Source organism: Ananas comosus, linkage group 18 (genome assembly GCF_001540865.1).
Source record: "Ananas comosus cultivar F153 linkage group 18, ASM154086v1, whole genome shotgun sequence".
Lineage (NCBI taxonomy): Eukaryota > Viridiplantae > Streptophyta > Magnoliopsida > Poales > Bromeliaceae > Ananas > Ananas comosus.
The window spans coordinates 2,092,043-2,101,064 of NC_033638.1; the positions used below are offsets into that span (position 1 = coordinate 2,092,043).

A 9,022-nucleotide genomic window follows, 5' to 3' on the forward strand; every position below is an offset into this window, starting at 1 on the left:
CCAAACTACGCCACTGCCGTAAACAGATACATGAATGGTGTTAGCATAGCTTTTATAATATCATGAAAGAAAAGTCAGATATTCTGCAAGAAATTCAACGCATCGATAGAGTGGAAGAACATCTTGTCTTGTCAAAAGAGTTAATAAACAGGAGGGCGAATCACAAAGATAGGCTTTTAAGTGTACTCAAGGATGAGGAGCTGCTATGGAAAACTCGAGCCAAGCTTCGCTGGCTCCGAGAAGGAGACGGAAACACAAAGTACTTCCACACAGTTGCCAATAACAGAAGGCGTTCCAATAAAATTGGCGTGGTAGAGGACAATGGGAGAAAAATATATAACGAGGAGGAGAAGTTGTACTTCTGGAGAAAATTTAAAGAGCCTTTTGTACCTGAGGATTACAAACCAGCCGCGCATGGAGATTGGAGCGAGCTTTTCCAAACCAGACGAGTTTCTAATCCTGAACAATTAACTACTCCTTTTTCTTTAGAGGAGATTAAGAAGGTTGTTTTCCGATTAGGAGGTGATAGAGCGCCTGGCCTAAATGGTTTCCCACTTAGTTTCTACCAGAGTTTTTGGGATGTCATCAAAGAGGATGTGTTCAACATTTTTTCGAACTCTATGGGGAACGTATCTCCATACAGCCTATTGATTTTCCTATCTCTGCCTGATCCCTAAAAAGGAAGGTGTTGTACGAGCCAATGATTTTCGACCTATTAGCCTACTGCATGGTTTACAGAAAATAATTTCCAAAGTGTTGACGAATAGACTAGAAGGAGTTATTCAAGAACTTATCTCTACATCCCAGTCTGCTTCCCTTAAAGGTAGACTGCTATCTGATGCTTTTGTCATAGCAAGTGAGTTGGTTGCAAGGGGTTGTAAAAAATCTATAGAGGAGGTAGGAGTGAAGGTGGATTTTGAAAAAGCTTACGATAAGGTTAATTCGGTTTTTCTTTTAAAAATTATGGAACTGTGGGGCTTCAACGCCAAATGGTGTCGATGGGTACAAGAGTGTATATGTAATACAAAGGTGGCTGTAATGGTTAATGATTCGCCTACCCAGTGGATTAAAACAAGAAGGGGTGTGAGGCAGGGTGATCCTCTTTCTCCATATCTTTTCTTACTGGTTGCTGAGTGCCTAGCTAGGATGACAAATAAGGCAAATAAAAATAATTTGATCAAAGGGATTGGACCATCCGAGGATAGTTTAGTGACACTTATCCAGTATACAGATGACACTTTTTTCTTCTGTGAGGCAAAGATGAAACACTTGAAGAATATTCAATTCATGTGAGGCTTGTTTGAGTGGGCCTCAGGTGTGAAGGTAAATAAAGAGATAACTAAAATGTTTTTCTTCGGGAATAAGCAGAGAAAAGACAAAAGACTTGCCAAACATCTGGGATGCAGGGTGGAAAAATTGCCTACTAGATATTTGGGGTTAGCACTGTCAAATAAGATGCTCCGCAAAGAGGACTAGATGGGGATCATCGATAAGAATCAAAAAAGAATTGATGGGTGGCAAGCAAAACTATTGTCAAAAGGAGGTAGGCTAACTTTGGTAAACTCGATACTTACTAATTTGCCACTACATTTTTTCTCTATATATAAGGCTCCTAAATGGGCAATAAAATGGATTGAGGCATTACACCGTGATTTTTTCTGGAAAGGCAGGGCAACTGTTAAAAGTGGTACATGTATGGTAGCATGGAAAAGTATTTGCAGAGATAAGAAAGAAGGTGAGCTCAGGGTGAAGGATCTCGCCTCGATGAATGATGCACTCATCTCTAAATGGTGGTGGCGCTTATTTACTAAACGACAACTACAATGGAACACTCTTATTAGAATCTGATATTACAATAGAAGAAAAACGTTGGATGAAGGGAGGACATTTTGACTTTTTTTCTCAATGGTGGAAGAGTGTGCTATCTACTGAGGATATCTTTAAAAGTGGCACTTGTTTTGCTCTCGGAGATGAACAGTCTATTGACTTATGGTTGGATAGGTGGTGTGGTGATGCCTCATTGAAGACACTTTTTCCTGATATCTATGATTTAGTAACTTTGAAGGATGTTCTAATTATGGAGTGTATCTCTTCTTAAGGTTGGAGATGGAGAAAAATCTTAAGAGGGGCTGAGATTGGGTTGCCTAGAGGCGATAGCAGAATTAGAGAACTCAAAGAGTTACTTTCAAGATTCCATATTGCTGACACACCCGATGAACTACGATGGAGATGGAATGCGAGTCTGTGTTTCACAGTTAAATCTGTGTATAAGTTGATCAATGACGATGGCATTCGAGAAGTCCTTCTACAAAAAGTTTGGGTACTTAAAATATCGCTTAAAGTTAAGATTTTCATCTGGCTAGCCCTGAAGAAGCGCTTACCTACAATAGATAACCTGCTTAAAAGAGGTTGGTCCAGAAACCAACAGTGTGTTCTGTGCGGCAATGAATTCGAAACTGGCGATCATCTGCTTGTGGGATGCATTTTTAGCAGATATTTGTTATTCAATATCTTCAAAGGAGGAGTTATCTAGAGGTCGATGGATGGAGTCAGGGGACTATGGGAGTATATACTGGGGAACAGTACTCAAGGGCCAGCTGAGAAGGAGCTGGCTAGTTTGGCGGTTTGTTGGTGGATGATTTGGCGAGAAAGAAATAATGTGATTTCTAGAAATCAATCTTTCGACGCCTTAGTGGCTATACAGACAAATCCGTGAAATGATAAGGGAATGAGCTAAGTTTTGCAACTCTAAGTGACCTTTTATTTTTTTACTTTTATTTATTTATGTATTTATTTTCCTTTCATGTAACTGTTTGATCCATTCGAGGCCCTACTACCTCAACATTTGTAGAAATTCATTTTCCAAATGAATGAAGCGGGTAGCGTGCTACCTTTATCTCAAAAAAAATGGATAAATTGTATGCAAGAATTAATTTTTATTTTTAAAAAAATTATGTAAACTATAGATTATTTGTGAAGTGGAATAAAATAATGGTATTGATTATAAGTCATAGACAAGTTCTTAATTGGAATTTGAGCTTATTCTCATATACTATTAGCTCTCAAATTGGCCCATAAGTTTTAAATTACATTAAATTAAAATTTGTATTATAATTACTGAATTTTTCTACAAAAGTTACAGCTTTGTATGATAGTTGGTCAAGCTAAAGCCACTCGTTAGTCCTTTTATGAGCTTTGACACTAATCTATCCATCTGTCTTTTTACATGGCTTCTAAGCTATTTACATATAAAAATATTTTAAATTATAGATGGTTTTTTCTCCTTCTTTGTCGGAGACATAAAAAAGAGAGAGGAACTAACGGAACTTGCTTGGACTTTGCACCAATTTCGTAAGAGAAAGAGAGAGGGTGATGAAGAATGAAGAGGAGAAAAATATTGCCATATTGGGAGAAAGATGATAAAGTAGATATCATCGATCATTGCTCCGGCCGTTGCGCACGGTTAATTGTTGCCGTCTACAACCACTACCCTAGTCATCGCGCATGGCCAATCGACGTCGCCATCTACGACCACTGCCCCAACCATCACATATGGCCAATCGCCACATCGTTGCCGCTACTAACTTCTAGACATAGATCTCATACAGAATTGGTATTTATATAAATATATACATAACATATAAAATATCGATATAATCATATAAAATTAGTTAGCAATTGTATATTTCTAAAAATATATAATTACTATTTCTTCGGAAGCATAAAAGAGTTGGTTTTCGACTTTTTAGCCCTTGAATCAAAGATTGTAAGGTTGTAATAATAGTGGGTCCCTTTAGGGTTGAGTGGTCCTCATAGGGGAATAATATTAATCCAAAGGCACTCATAGTGGTCCTCAAATTGTCTTTAGTCCTCCCAGAAATATTCAATACAGTACCAATAAAATTATTACTAACATTTTTTTCGATATGCATTACATCTAGATTATGTCGAAGAAGATTATCTTTCCAATAGGGCAAGACAAAGAAAATACTTTTCTTTTTCCATAGTTGTTCTTCTGCATGTGTTCCTTCCTCATCATAATTATGAGAATCAATAATAAAATCATCAGCATCTTCAAAAATAGTAACTTGATCCGCATTATGGACTTCCTTGTGTAGCTGTTGATTCATTAAGCTCCCCACTTGCTCTCGTCCCCTTTTTCTACTAGACTTGGAGCTTTTTCCATATTTATTATTGAGTCCTTCTACCTGCTGAAAAATATCAATTCCTGATGGCGAATTTGGAGCAGATCGTAACTCTATCGAACCATCAAACTCATCTTTTTGAAATCTAAAAGGATGATTTTGTTCTAACCATCTACGGTTGCCTATATAGCAAAATTTTTCTCCATATTTTAGCCAACATGAATCAGTCAAAATGCCACAACAAGGACAAGCAAAAAGTCCCTTTGTACTCCAACCAGATAGATTAGCATAAGCAAGAAAATCATTAATAGTCCAAATTAGAGCTCCTCTCATATTAAAGTTCTATTTTGTGAAAGCATCAAATGCATCAACACCTTCCCATAACTTTTTCAATTCATGAATTAGAGGTTGTAAAAAGACATCAATATCATTGCCTGGACCCTTATCACCAGAAATAATCGTTGATAATATTAAAGATAACTACTTCATACACAATTATGGTTGTAGGTTATAAGGGATCAAAACAACCGGCCATGTACTATGAGTAGACTTGAATTATCTAGCAATGGATTCAATCCGTTTAGAACGTTGAGCTCTACTTATAGAAGAATCGTTAGCTATCTCATAGAAGAATCGCTAGCTATCTCATAGAAGAATCCATCGCTATGAAATGGCATGAAGAAGGATTGACTCCATCGCTAGCTAATCCATCGCTAGCTATGTGTCATCATCTTTATTTCCTAACCATCTTGAAGTTCCACATACATGATAGTTTTCTTTGTTTACGCTTTCATTCCAATACAACATATAATTATTAGGACACGCATGAATTTTCTCATATCCGAGTCCTAATTGGTTTATTAACTTTTTAGCTTCATATGAAGATGATGACAATGAAACGCCCATCGGAAAAGCATCCTTTAATGTTGGAGTAGCATAGTAAATGATTTTTCACACCACCCATTCAAACATTTGAGATGAAAAAGGTGGAGTAGAAAAGACAATTTTGAAAAATTTGTACATCCCGGGTAAAGTTCTGGATCACAATCTTGCATTAAAGTAGCATATGAAGTTGTATCAACATTTGGCAAATGTTGTTGCGTAGTTGTTTCACTTGAATTTTCAATATAATCTGTATCGTCTATTGGATCACTTAAAATTATATTGGAAAATCCAAAAGCATCTTGGAGCAATCCTCTCACATCTTCTTGTCCCGTGATATTTTCTTGCACATTAGTGTAATCTGTAATGTTTGGGGCATGTTGAGCAGCAACACTAGAAGAAGAAGTTAATGATTCTCCATGAAATACCCATTCCATATAACCTAATGAGAATTCCTTCCATACCAAATGTTTCTCCACAACTTCTGGAGTATGTGAAGAACAATTGCAACACTTCCGACAAGGACATACAATCTTTCCTCTAATAAATAATTTTTTGATAGCAAATCTAATAAAATTAGCAACACCGTCTAAATAAGCCTTATTATTTCTCTGCTTATTAATCCAACTTTTGTCCATTTTCTTAGGTTGCGAGTTCCTTACTATATAATAGCCTAAAGACAAAAAATGATGTTAATATAACTAAACTAAAGAATGTAACTTAATTAAGTAAGGATATTACAAAAAAAAAAGAACATCAAGATAAGGTAAAATTAAAAATCAATAGGTCACAATAATAGTTTTAGAATGGTACTGAATTATCTATTTGCATAAGAAACTCAAAATGCACCGTCAAAAAGTGAATTAGTTACGTTATTAAGCGATTGGATTGCAAAGGAATGAATTAATCTTTGTAGTGCCCTATATGAGGTAACTAGTAGTAGTAATACTACAATAACGGCAACAAAGAGCAAATTGTACATTAGAATGAAAAGTATCAAATCACTCATCTTAATATATCAGTATTTGTCCAATCATCTAAAAGTTGCATATATTAAGTTTTGTAAAGAAAAAAAACTAATGATCATAAAGTAGTCAGGGAGACATTACCTTTTGAGGAAACTATATGTCCAACCAAAAATACGCGATGGATGAGTGAATTAGCCAAGTACTTTGTTGCTACCTATAATAAGAGTCAAAAAGTTAAGATATTAGAAACAATATAATAAATACACTTTGTCTCAAAATGCACAGTCCAAATTAACCTAAACATTAGATGTGTAAATACTATAACTTCACTAGAAGTAATAGTAGTAGTAGTACTTAAAAAAAAATTATCTAAGGCATGTATGGTGTGCCTAATGGGAATACAAACAGTAAAAGTTGAATGGCTAAAAAATATACAAGCAGTTGGGAGACGAAGGTGGATACCATTGTTGCTAAACTTTAATGCTTAACTAAAATACTATTTTTTGGAAACAAAAAACCAATTTGATTTCCTACACTACTTATAATTAATTTTTCCAATTCTTGCAATACATTGGGAGAGGAAGGTGGATTAAACATGATATTTTCCTCTTCTCTTCATCATACTCTATTTAAATAAAAGAACTTAAGATACATTGTTTCATAATAATTGACTAATTGAGTATTAAAATGAAGGAAAAAAATTATTCTTAGCTTTAAATCTAACACATTATATCATCTAATATTCTATTGTTTACAACCCACACGGTTTGCTCGGGCCACCAGAGTTATGTGACATTTAAATTGAAAAAACACATTAAGCAATCAATGTCCTATAAAAGAAATAAAGTTATTTACTTTTCCTCTTGCACCCATCTAAATATACGATGTAAATTAGCAAACACTAGCAAAAGTTTTGTTAAAGAAATGTCAGCGGTAAAAGACACCTCCTCCAATGGCAAAAGACCACTGTTTCATTACCCTTTATCAAATCTGAGAAAATAAAAATTATTCTCAGAGAAGAGAACAACCCAGAGTCTTTTGCTCATGCTTAAGAACTAAAAATCAAATCAGAAAATAGTTGAGGGATTATCCTACAAACAACCAAATAATTTAAAAATATTTTAGGAAAATAAAATCTTGACATCTAATTTCTATATCCCACACTAGAAAATAGTGAAAAGAGGAGAAACAAAATATTCTCTTCTTCTTCAATCTTCATGCTGCCAATTAAACAAAGCAACTCAAATTTTTTCGAAATGCATTCTTCTCCTCTAAATCGAAACTTAAACAAAAATTTAATTTTAAATCTCACAGAAAAAAAAAATCCTAACCCAGACCACCACCCAATTCCAGGAAATGGGTTTGAATCATTCATTCTTGGTGATCCTAACCTTGGATTTAAAGATTGAGCCAAAAATACTGAATAAAAACAAAATCAAACTACAAACCAAATGGATTCTTCTCGAGGCGTCAGCGTCGATGTAAGGACTGAGATTTTTGACAGTGCTACTAAACTCTCTGTTGATGATGTTTATGTGTGTAATTTAATTACNAGTGGATTCCCTGTATTTGTGGCGGATCTGGCATACTCTGGGGTCAGGTTTTTAAAAAAAAAAATTTAAACGCTTTTCCGCTGTGTTTCAAACTAAAAGGGGACCCCGGGGCGTGACAGTCGAATCCTCCTTCTCCTCCGCTCGCCTTGCTCCTTCGTCACCGGAGATGGCTAGTTGTCACCTTCGAAATAAAGAGGAAATGAAACACCAGCGAGGTGGAGAAGGGCTGGACGGCGGCAGGTCGATCTGGAGGGCCGCGGTGGTGACGACGAGGCGAGAAAGGCGCATATTCGGGAGAGAGGGCCAAACCCTTGTGTGGGAGAGGGAGGTGCTGAGAAGGGGTTGAGCGGGAGCTAAAGAATGAAGATGAAAAGTCTAATAAAAAGAAATGGCAAATTTATTTTAATAATAATAAATTAATAAGGCTCCTTTTTTTTTGGCACGCTATAAATAGCGACGCTAAACCCTAGCGTCGGAAAAATTTCGACAGTGAAGAAAATTACCGACGCTTTAAAAAAGCATCATCATAAAAGCGTCGGCATAGGCATATTTTTTTTGTAGTGATATAGCTAGAATGGCCAAAGGAATTGATCCAATAGTTAAAAATTTAGAAGCACTGATTCTTTATGCTTCCGAAAGCACAATAGTCGGACTTTTTTTAAAATATAAAATAATATAAATATTTTGTAATCTTTTATTATTCCAATGCGAAATACAGATTTTACGCTACTTTATATAAAAAATGATGTTTGATCTTTATTGTAGTTTTGTATCTATTTTAACTTCAAATTATAAATTTACTTGTACTGTTTTTTAGTTTGACCATAAATTTTAATTTTTATTTATAATTAAAATGTAAATTTATTTTAGCATAATAAATTTATATTTTAAATTCAAATTGTTAATTTAAGTTATTATTATATATTTTTAACTTAGGATAAATTACAGTTTTGGTTCTCAAACTATGAGGCAAGTGACATTTTGGTTCTTAAACTTTAATTTATTATAATTTCTGGCTTGAAAATTTTGAATTATTGTAATTAAGTCTTATAACCTATTGGCTAACTGTTAATATATTTTTGATATATAAGTGATGTGAAAGTATTGTAATTGATGATGCGGCAATAATTATAATGTTACATTAATTCTACATTAGCGATTCATCAATATTAAACCAATTAAATTTAGATTGTGGGACTTGATTACAACAATTTTAAAAATTTGAGCTAAATATTATAATAAATTAAAATTTGAGAACCAAAATATCACAGAGCGTGTAATTTATACTTTAACTAATTTATATATAATCAAATAATCAAACCTACAAAACTGTAATATTTTATTTTTTACTTTATAATTGTACAATTAAACTAAAAAGTTATCTTACAAAAAGATATTACTTTTATAAAAACTAGAAAAGTTTTTCGAAAGTCATGCATTTATTAGTTTTTTAAAAAAATATTAAATGACACAT

General features: G+C 34.2%; 1 long non-coding RNA gene across 1 annotated transcript; it reads right to left on the reverse strand.

The window, feature by feature from the left end:
- LOC109724477 lies at positions 3,925 to 6,210 on the reverse strand. Its single transcript, XR_002219946.1, has 2 exons — positions 6,137 to 6,210; positions 3,925 to 4,208 (listed from the first exon to the last, which is right to left on the reverse strand). It is a non-coding gene; the product is annotated as an uncharacterized LOC109724477 (long non-coding RNA).